The 11,403-nt window shown below is 35.3% G+C and overlaps 1 protein-coding gene and 1 long non-coding RNA gene across 13 annotated transcripts in view; one reads left to right on the top strand and one right to left on the bottom strand.

The window, feature by feature from the left end:
• Positions 1-336: 336 nt before the first annotated feature.
• Positions 337-1,936, bottom strand: LOC149905055 (uncharacterized). Its single transcript, XR_016457165.1, has 2 exons — positions 1,425-1,936; positions 337-934 (listed from the first exon to the last, which is right to left on the bottom strand). It is a non-coding gene; the product is annotated as an uncharacterized LOC149905055 (long non-coding RNA).
• Positions 1,937-10,191: 8,255 nt separating this feature from the next.
• The window catches only part of mub (poly(rC)-binding protein mub), a 160,309-nt gene continuing 159,097 nt past the window's right edge, over positions 10,192-11,403 (top strand). For 6 of the 12 annotated variants that reach the window (XM_090106489.1, XM_090106488.1, XM_090106486.1 and 3 more), the window contains exon 1: positions 10,193-10,679. The gene's annotated coding sequence lies outside the window, so the exon portion shown is untranslated. Of the gene's footprint in view, positions 10,680-11,403 lie in introns of all 12 variants that reach the window. The other 6 variants (XM_090106479.1, XM_090106481.1, XM_090106480.1 and 3 more) reach the window with 2 other exon arrangements.

Here is an 11,403-nt window from a genome sequence, read left to right as displayed (position 1 = left end):
TTTAGGCTGTGCGTTGTCTGTCAGTCACTAAGTAACGGGAGAGTTTTATATTTATTGATTGATTGATGGTTGATGATTTACGGCGGAAATAAATTACGTAATTGCATTTATTATTCTAATATAGTTACTGTAGAATTTTTGCAAATAGATAAAAAATAGATGTTCAAGTATTTAACATTGGAAAATTGTAATGTTCCTTTCAGCGTTTTTTCATGTTTGCGTCTTCCGTCTTGCATCTTCAGAACACAGGACCGCTATAAATTATGACAACATTTTGCTGTATAATTTGGCGTTACGTCCAGTCATTTGAGGAATTAATGAAGTAAAATATCAATGTGTTTTTATAATATTTATTTATCATTACAATGCCAACTGCCTTTACAAATTTGCAAATTATAAGATAATAACAATAAAAAGTAACGAAATCGGTTCACTGAAAATATTTTTATCATTCCATACCCTTAAGTATTTAAATAGTTTTAAGAGTACTTGAAATATGAGATCGTGGTCTAGCGCTTCCCTATCATACAATAAAAAACAAAATATAATATATTCAGGGTGTAATCGTTAAGTGTGCACAGGTGATTATTCCGTAACTATTGCAGGTATCAAAAAACTTTAAACTGATATCGATATGATACTGATATGATACTTTACCTAATGAGTAAAATAACAATAATAACTTTTTTTAAATATAACAAGAAATATCTAAAAATGTAACTTTAAACCCTCCCATACATTTTATTTCCCGTAACGTATATATTACGTTCCCACTGCTGGGACATGGCCTCCTATGAGGTTACAGCCACATCCACCACACTGGCCAAGTGCGGGTTTAAAATGAATGTTGCATATCTTCACTTTTTCAAAACAGGATATTTTTAATTCTACTATATTTAGCCATGTATTACGTTCCGCTAGATTGGACGGAAACCTGTAAAGAGAAAAGAAGATTATTTGCAAAATATAAAAAAAAAAATGTCATTTAGATACAGATAACACAAAATTTGTGCTGTTGTCTTGTGCTTCTATTTCAGTAGGTACCATATATGTATGTACTTTGAGTTTTTGATTTTACAATATATCATTATATAAAAGTAGTAAACAACGTTTTTATACCATTAACTTTCACGCCAATTGAACTAACTCAAGTGGAGAAAGACTTCTCCTCATATAAAATACCATACCGAAATATATGTACACAATTTTATAAAGTATGGACACCCTAGTCTAATATTTATTACAATCATGAAACATTTAATAATAAGCAAATAACGATGTTAAATGGAAAAAACCTAATCAAAATTAACATTATAATCACAACTTCGATCTATTATTCCAGATTTAACAACAATTAAAGTAGAAATATTACTAAACTACAATTTTACATGAAGCGTAGTTTATGCATGGTTTTTTGTACTTACGAATGAAATATAATATCACATCCTGGATGCCATTCACTTTTGCAACCGCGCACAATATATTTACAACCATTTCTATTAATTTTGGCTCAGAATAATTCCAAAATACAAGAACAAACTCACGAAATGAACATAAACATCCGCCATTTTGCAGTAAACATTATTTGACACCTAGAATTGGGGCTGCCGCGCAACGATTTTCATAACATAATTCAAAATATGGGAAAAAAATTATGAGCGTGTTCGATAAGCAGTCCATTTTAAAAGTTGTAAACCTTTGTTATTTCAATGGAAAAGCAAACCTGCATGAATCTCGTTTAAATTTCATTTTTTTAGCGGATTTTATTAATGATTTATGTCATATAGACTATTATTACTGACAGTCGATTTTTTAATGCACGTCAATAGGGGAAAAATTTACAATCACGCTGGCTACCCTATGGGGTAAACAGGGGTTACTTGCGGTCATTCTATCAGTTTTTTATTTATTCTTAGGAGTTTGGGTTCCAGTATGACTATAGTTCCATGACTATAATCGATATCTATTATCTATTGTTTCTATATCATCGACTAATCACTTGGTAATTTGTTGAAAAGTTTATTACATTCATGAACATTAATAATAATAATTAAGCTATTGCATAGCTTCTATCGCGGGCCTTGAGCGCGGAGACCGAATCCAGAAATTCCGTAACGAAAAACCTCACGCTCCCCACTCTGACGGGCGCGGAGGTGTGGCTTGAAGGCATAGCATGCAATAGCTTTACCGCGGCAGTCCCCGAGTGCCACACGTCTTTTTTTATTTATTAATAGAACATCAGAGGTCCACTTGTAAGTATTACTTCTTAATTACTATGTTAGTTTACATTGTTACACAGTTTACATTGTGCATGTTATAAAATAATCATGGTTAGTATAGGTACTATAAATACATCTAGTATCCTACTAATATTATAAATGTGAAAGTTTGTGAGAATGTGTGTGTGTGTTTGTTAGTCTTTCACGCAAATTCTACTGAATCGATTACAATGAAATTTAGCACACATATTGAGGGTAACTTGGATGTGTTAACATAGGATAGTTTTTATCCTTGAAATCCCACGGGAACGGGAACTATGCGGGTTTTCCTTTGAAAACGCGGGCGAAGCCGCGGGCGGAAATCTAGTAATATTATATACTGTGAAAGCTACATGTAAGCTTTTATAAAAAGTACACATTTATAAATAAACACACACATAGATACACTTTTCATATTAACACACACACGCACAAATATGCAATGTCGAAACATCAAATCTTTATACAATATCGGGTACTACAACCCGTACGGCATGATAATAACTAACCTACCCTTTAATACAGACATTATAGCTATCTCTTGATGGATTGAAAATTTATTTGGCACATAGCAATTGTCTGTTGTTGATACGATCTGTATTACAGATAACAAAATATACCAGTTATCTATAATATTCATTTCAGGCAATTTCAGGTGATTAATTTCTATTAATACCTCATACAATTTATGACAATTTTAATTGAGCAACTATAGTTATTAATTTTAAAGATTTATTGAAGTGAAGATCATGGCAATACCGTCACGTAATGGAGTAAGGCGACAATTTTGGTATCTTTGAATCTTGCCAAAGAAGTTCCACTTCTGATCCTTGTGCACATACTCTCTTTTTTTAAATCCTAAAACGAAATAAAGGATTTAAACTTTTAATATGCGCGGAACAATTTAACGACGTAAATATTTTCAGCTTCGAAAAATCATTGAATTCTAGCCCTCGATTCAACTTTTCGCATATTTTTAATGAAAACTAAATTGATGTCGTTATTGATATAAACGAAAATACGGAAAAATATTTCGGTTTTATGTTATTATTATGCTCTACATGAATTTGGATTTACTTATTTTCAATATTATAAAATAGGAATACAGATAGTATATTATTATAGTATCCCTACATTATGTTCCAAGTTTTTTTTTTCATAAATTTTCAATTATGTATTTATTTTCGTTTACTCTGGATGAATAAATTGAGTTAATTATATAAAAAACTATGTAATGCCTTTTTAAATAATAGAATTTTCGGAGATTCGCAAGAAACATGATTGTGAAATTTCTATCTTAAGAAATAAATCTAAGCTTCTCCCGAATTATATGCACGATATTATGTACGATACGATATGGACATTGTGTATCCATATTATATTCCCATGTCTACGGATATATTGATGTCTCAGGTACGAAAGGATAGAATCGAGTCCTATTTCCAAACGTCGATACTAAGAAGTTCTATTTGGGTGAAGCCTGAAGGATCCCGTTTATATTATTTAAGCACAGTTACAGATGTAACCCAGGGTTCAATACCAGACCATGAAAGCCCCAGAAATGAGGAGCATAGCAAGAAAGACGACTGGAAGACCGTACCAAAAAAACATAAATCTAATCTGAAGCAACTGAGTAACGTACGAGTGGGGAAAAATGCGGAATGTTTAGCATTAAAAGGTATGGAGCGAAAGAAATACTTACATGTTTGGAGATTGCAACCTGAAACAACACTAGAAGCCGTAACTACTTACGTGGAAAGTATATGTGGTTCCGATGCTGGTATTAAAACTGAAAAAATCATTCATAAATCCCAACGCGACTACGCATCGTTCATAATTGGTCTACCAGAGTCACTGTATAACAAATTAAACCAGCCGGAAATTTGGCCAATGAATGCACAATTTAGTGAGTGGACTTGGTTTCGAAAATCAACAAAAAAAGGTGCCACTAAATAGAACTATTAACTTATACTATCAAAACGCAAGGGGTCTTCGAACAAAGGTAACGGAATTTAGAAATAACCTAGGTTTGATGAATGCCGATTTGTTCGCGATCACCGAATCTGGCTGCACTGATTCCATACACGACTTGGAACTTGTACCGGCGGGATACCACATAGTGCGCTGCGACAGGGCTGATGGGCGCAAGCAGGGCGGCGCGCTCCTTGTGGCCGCGCCGCGGTACGAGCTGCGACAAGTATGTATACCGTTCGTGTCTATAGACTCTTGTAAGTTTGAAGTGGCTTGTGCAAACATTTTTATAAATAATAATTATTTGTGTTTGTGTTGTGTAGTATACATTCCGCCTAACAGTCCGGACCGGGACTATTTACTTTTATTTAGAATACTGGAAGAATTTTGTACTAAGTATAGGAAAGTAATAATTATTGGAGATTTTAATATGTTTTCGTGCTCAGTGAATGTTAAAAATTATTTTGAATATTTTATACACTTTTGCGAATTCACCCAATGTAATAACGTTCCGAATAGCTTAGGCCGTCAGTTAGACTTGGTGCTGTGTACGGGTTTCGACGCGGGAACAAAGCCGCCGGTGTGTGTATCGGCGGCGGACGAGACGCTCGTGCCGGTGGACGCGTATCACCCACCGCTCGCGGTGCGCGTGAGCCTCGCCCCCGTAGCGCCCGTTGCGCCCGCCGCCGGCCGCCACCCGACGGATTCGAGAGCTCATGATTTGCGGCCGAGATGGAACTTTTATAAAGCTGACTATAACACGTTATACTCAAAGCTAATGTCAGTAAATTGGGACGCACTGTATAAAATGCACGATATGGAGGATATTCTAAATTATTTCTATCTTACAATTAACAGTATACTAGAGGAATGTGTTCCCAAAAAAACAGAAAAGAGCATCAACTTAAAATATCATTATCCAGATTGGTACACTGTAGACTTAATAAAAAATATTAAAACAAAATCTTTACTACATAAAAATTATAAAAAAACAAAGTTAGACTGTGATTATAGAGAATTTTCACTGTATAGGAAAATAGTAAAAAATAGTATTAATGATGCTTATAAAGCACATGTAAATAAAATTCAAAATCAATTTTTTAAGGACCCCAAGCAATTTTGGCAATATATAAAGTCGAGACGTGGTTCATCAAATAGGGCTAATGTTATTATGAAAGAAGGTATACCTCTAACGGATAAAGAGTGTGCTCAAGAATTCGCAGCCTTCTTTAAAAAGGTTTATAACAAAGAGCCACCAGTTCTTGACACCCAGGTAGCGAGTCAGTGCGGAGCCAGCAGCGCGCGCATAAGTCTAGATGCTCTTAGCATTGCCGACGTGAGGAAGGCGCTAACACGGTTGAAGCCAAAACGTTCAGCCGGCCCGGATGGTATACCAGCCTTTATTTTTAAAGATTGTGCTCGAGTGCTGGCTGAGCCACTGTTGCATATTTTCAATACGTGTTTGAATGTAAATACATTTCCAACACTATGGAAAACTACGCGAGTGATACCCGTGCCCAAGGCTAAATTGTGTACCAGCGTACAAGATTACAGACCTGTTGCAGTACTATCAACGCCTGCAAAGGTTTTTGAGGCCGCTATACAGCACAGGGTGTACGAGCAGGTATCGGGGCAGCTGTGCGATGCACAACATGGATTTCGGCCCGCGCGTAGTACTTCCACTAACTTACTCAATCTTATGGCGAACTTAGTTCCGGCGGTGGATGCAGGAGTACAGGTAGACGTAGTATACCTGGACTTCCAAAAAGCATTTGACACCGTCGACAATGATGTCTTATTGAGAAAGTTGGCGGAAGTAGGATGCACACCGAAGCTCTTGCAATTCTGGGCATCGTATATGCAGGACCGGCAGCAGTATGTCTCTTTTAATAGAAGTCAGTCCGAGCCCTTCTTTACAAGGTCTGGCGTAAGTCAAGGCAGCAATCTCGGTCCTCTGGAGTTCGTTCTAATGATTAACGACTTACCGGATGTTCTGGAGTACAGTCAGTGCCTTCTTTTTGCCGACGACTTGAAAGTTTTTCTCCGAATAAACGAGGAGACGGACTGTGAGCGTTTACAAAGTGATTTGCTAAATATCTTCAGCTGGAGTCAGCAAAACAAGCTACATTTCAATATAGCTAAATGCTCCGTAGTCAGTTTCACTCGCGCAAATAAGAGTATACACTACAACTACTCGCTAGGATCCGTACCTATTCAACGGGTGAATAAGGTGCGCGATTTAGGAGTCTACTTCACACCGGATCTGATGTTTCGTGAGCACATCACAAATATTTGTAAAAAGGCTTACAAAAATCTTGGGTTTCTACTGCGGCACGTAAGGGACTTTACAAATGTAGCAACTGTAAAAGTGCTATACAACGCGTTAATACGCAGCCACTTGGAGCACAACTCCATTATTTGGTCTTCACATGAAGAAAAATATAATGTGATGTTAGAGCGGGTCCAAAATAAATTTGTTAGGCACCTTTATTTTAAACTTTACGGGGTATACCCCTTTTACCCATTAATGTATCCTACCTTATTCATACTGGGTATGGTAGGGTATAATGAACTAAGAGTGCGACGTGAATTTTCCATTGCGCTGTATTTAATCAAGTTATTGCGGGGATTTGCACATAACCCTGGAGTGCTGCAATCCCTCTCTTTATGTGTGCCGGACATGTACACTGAGAAGCGTCACAGGCCGCCGTTACTCTACGTCCCTCAGGCGCGAACCATGCTGCTCGCGAAGTCTCCTCTCGTGCGAGCACTACGTATTCTCAATGACCTCCATAGCAAAGTGGATATTTTTACGTGTCCGTTGGGTGAATTAGCAAAGGTTCTTATGTATATTATTAGCTATTAATTGTATTGTTGTTTTAATTTAGTTCATAGATAGTAAGTTTGTATTGTTTTTATTTTTAGTTTAGTTTTGTGTAAAAGTTTAGTGTAAGTCAATACCGCATTAGGTTAAGCCTGTAAAGGTAATTGATGTAATGATAAATAAATAAATAAATAAAATAAATAAATCTCAAGTTGTTTTCTAGAGACCAATTAAGTTATTTTTTAATAGAATTCTACTACAAAATGTATTTGTGTTTAAAAGTAAATTATTATATAAAACGGTGAAAACTTAAACAATTTACTAAAAATATAAAGCTTTCTAGCGTCGTCTATAAATACGGTGTATATTCAAAGCGAGGTGAACGAAATGCAGTCTTGCATTAAATCCAAATATATGGCAAAAGCTTTGTTCATTTGTTTGTAGAGACGTGGTCATATGAGTAAGAAATATTACTTTGAAGACATTTAGCTAAATAGATGTCATACCAAATGTGTGTTTGTCTATCTAAGTTATTTATTCACTACATCACGAGATGTATTAGAACAACGATAAATCTAGAGCTGTGACTTGTGAACGGTGGAGGAGTTTTGTTTATCTGTAGAAAGCTGTGCATTTTCTTTTACTTGACTGTACTGGTAAACGTCATGTTTGTATTATCAAAAAAAAATTAGCTATTGCTTCGCGAGGCTAACTCTGTGGGGTCCCACAAAATGAAGAGAAACTTTCAGGCACAGGTTAACTGAAACACATACTAGCTATATTCACAAAAGCTCAAATCCAAACTCACATTTAAAAAGTTGTTAGGTTTTATTTAAAATTGCATTAAGCCATGCTCAGTTATTTCCAAAAGCTGTTTGTACATTTTAAAATAAGCGACTAAAATGATACGCTACAAATTTTAGACTTTGTATCATTAGCTGGTATGGACACATCTATGGAGGAATATACCGATATATAATTTATATTTGAAATATAATAATATTATGACTTCAGAACATAAAATTTTGTCTGATAAATAAATTGATAAGTTATAACGTGAACTGAGTTAACATATTTTTATTCTAAGACCTAATCTATTAGTACATAATATATCCACCATTTCAGCTAAACTGTTCAATAACTTTTACGTAAACGAGCAATAAACATTTTTACAGCACATCCACTCTACCTTTAATATTATCAGGACAGGAACAATTGCAATTTTACGTTGATTACTGTATCTACCTATTTAATTTCAAATCTAAGAAATTTATATCATATTTATTATTAAAAAGCCATTTCAATTAATATAAATTTACTTATAACATATTCTAAAAACATTTCGTTCCACTAACGAACTATAGAATATTTTCCTAACTTACATGAGAAAAACGTAAAAATCCAACCTTCCGTGTGCAATATTGCATTTGAAACTGGGAACGAACATTATATTTGACCACAGTTTTAAAATGTATTAAAACAGCATGTTCGCGCTCGATTTCGACATCGCTGTATGAAATAAATTAAACACTTAAAGCTTTGAACACGGTTCGTAGACTGGACTAAATGCCCTTGGTCCTTTAATTACTTTTGAATCCAGATACCTTTGTTGTGATATGTTTTCGTGGTCTTGAATGCAAATGTATTCTCATTTAATATTTATTAAAGTACTACGGTACTATTTGTATATTCTACTTGAAGAAGGAAAGGTTATATTATCACGTTTTTATAAAAAAAATAACATTTCGTTTATGGTGGTGTAAAAAATCTCACGAAAATCAACTGATCTGACTATTTTTAGGGATGTTATTGTGGTTAAAAATATCATGAAAAAATTAAATTAATTAAATTATCGTTAAAATTATATTATGAACCTGTAAATTTTCTTACCAAAACGAATATCAAATTTCACTTCATTTTATCAGGACATAAACAGGCATTTAAGTAATAATGAATATAAAACCATTGTTAAGTATTACAGAACTATACTCATGGAAGTCAAAGATAAACGTAAGTTAATTATCGCCACAAATATTTGGCAATGCTCGCTTTACTACATATTCTAATAATAATTGGTTGTTTACGTTTCTGCAATTCATCAGATATTACTTCTTCGATTGTTAGATACTAAATTATATTCTATACACTTTATTATGCTTTTAATAAAAATTAAGCAAAAGCAGCATTTTAAAATACATTTTATACATATTATGGTCCGGGAGCCAGCAGCAGATTTTATGACCAAGTTCCTCTCAAGCGGTAATTAGTAAAATGCATCAAAGTATAGTATTATGAAGCCTCGTGAACGTCAGCTGGAGCTCGGTTGGGGGGAAGAGCGGTTGTAGCCTCCCGTATCAGCTGACGGTTTTTCCACCAAGATACAGCCAGCTGACATATATATTTATCCACAGTTACATATAAGCTATCATCAGGTAAATTTTTGTTTGAGAGGAAATAACGGAAAATAATTTTTCCTTTAAATTTAACTTTCATGTTCGAGACACCAGCTGACGTATAATACACCATGTTGTAACCAGCTGACTATTTTTTTTCGTTGAGATATTGGGTTAGCTACAATTTGACAAATTTTTAGCTGAGAGGAAATGAATGAATGAATGTATTTTTTTTCCTATGTGCGTGGGAGGCTACAACCGCTCACCCCCTCAACCGAGCGCCAGCTGACGTTCACGAGGCTTTATAATACTATACTCTCATGCGTCTGACGAATTATCTCTTGAGAGGAAATAGTTAACCAAATTTGCACCTGGCTCCCTAACCATTAAAATATTAAATAATCCATGAAACCGAGACCTGCGAAGCACCCACATGTTTGAAAGAAGAAAAATTTGAAACTGCACGCTACAAGATCGTAATGTTGCATAATATGGCGCGTGTTCAGCCAAAGTATTCGTTATGGTATTTGCTACACCTAGCCAACAGGGGCATATGTTCCTCGATGTGACGTCGAACGTCAGGTGTGCATCCCATTGACGGTAAAGCAAAAACATACCTAATTTACATGACAATAAGTTTCACTTTATTTTAACGCAAGCCGATTGAAATAGGCCGTTTGTAAACTGAAGCATAGTGAGCCCTCCCTCTCCGAATGAGCGCTGCCAACAGTGAAGAGCACTTGAGACTCTGGCGAGAACATCCGAGCGACGATATTTGCTGGTCCGAGGGTTCGCTCGCTGCATCCTTTTTGCTCGTGGAACCGCGCGACGTTAGGCGGGCGGGAGGCACCGGCACAGCGTCACTCACGTCGACTCGGTTCCCTCGGTCGTGTGTCCGAACCTCTCCTGTCCGTGACGTACGATCGCTCCAAGCTTACCGGTACTAACTTGAGCTAACCGCGTCCCCGACGTGGAAATTTCGTTCCCATCCACTTCACTAATTAACAAAAATCCTCCCTGTACCCTCTTACCTTTTTAAATTTATTTTAAAGTTTCTGGACAGTTCGCTTACTGTTTAATTATAAAAGTTTTATTTTGTGCATAAATATTGGCGACTATTTTGGACATTGTGGAATTATATTAACTAAATACTGTGGGTGTATAAAAGGTATTCCGGATTGTAAAAGTCGTGAAAACTGAAGCCGGCCGGTCTCATTTACATCTGTCAAGTAGGTAAGTATTTGCCTCGTCTGCTTTTTAATATCCGCTCTTCAAGTAGCTCTTTTTAGATGTCTATACTTTTACAGTCAAAGGGAATGCTTAATTGCATTTACATCATTGTAGAAAGTAACCGTGTTTATTAATAAAATTGCGGAGCTTTTATTCAAATAGTTGCTTGTTTGAATGAGAATTTTTAATTAGCGAATAATGTATAGGGAAAACATTTTTTCCTACACACTGACAATTCATTTTACATGATTTTTTAAACATACTATTTATTTTATGAAAAAGTCATACATAACAAATTCCAACTTTGTAGAGTTACGTATTCGCATAGCATATTGGTTTGAAACTCAGATAAGTACTCTTGTAAAACACAGTTTTATTCACAGCACTTACAAAAAGTTTGAAACTTTACCATTCGCTACAGACAGATGATACGAGCGGCTTATATGCTTATTTGAATTTACATACACATCTCGAGGTAGCCCAGTTCCAACACCCGTATTCATAGTTACGTACTCAAACATCATATCAACGCCGCCAAGTTATATTGTCAAGTTTGCCGCTTTACGGATAGTAATGTATATCATTGCTGTAACTTTTAGTTGTAGATTTATTGTATTAAGGTACTAAGTTAAATGTATTACTTGTTATAATAATTGATAATGGTACATTTAATTTTTATATTTAAAACATAGGTATCCCTAATATTTCCATCGATAGAAGTTTAGAA

Source organism: Colias eurytheme, chromosome 10 (genome assembly GCF_061535395.1).
Source record: "Colias eurytheme isolate Ceu_HAF_F1 chromosome 10, ilColEury1 Martin Lab GWU primary, whole genome shotgun sequence".
NCBI lineage: Eukaryota > Metazoa > Arthropoda > Insecta > Lepidoptera > Pieridae > Colias > Colias eurytheme.
This window is presented reverse-complemented; position numbering and strand designations above follow the sequence as displayed.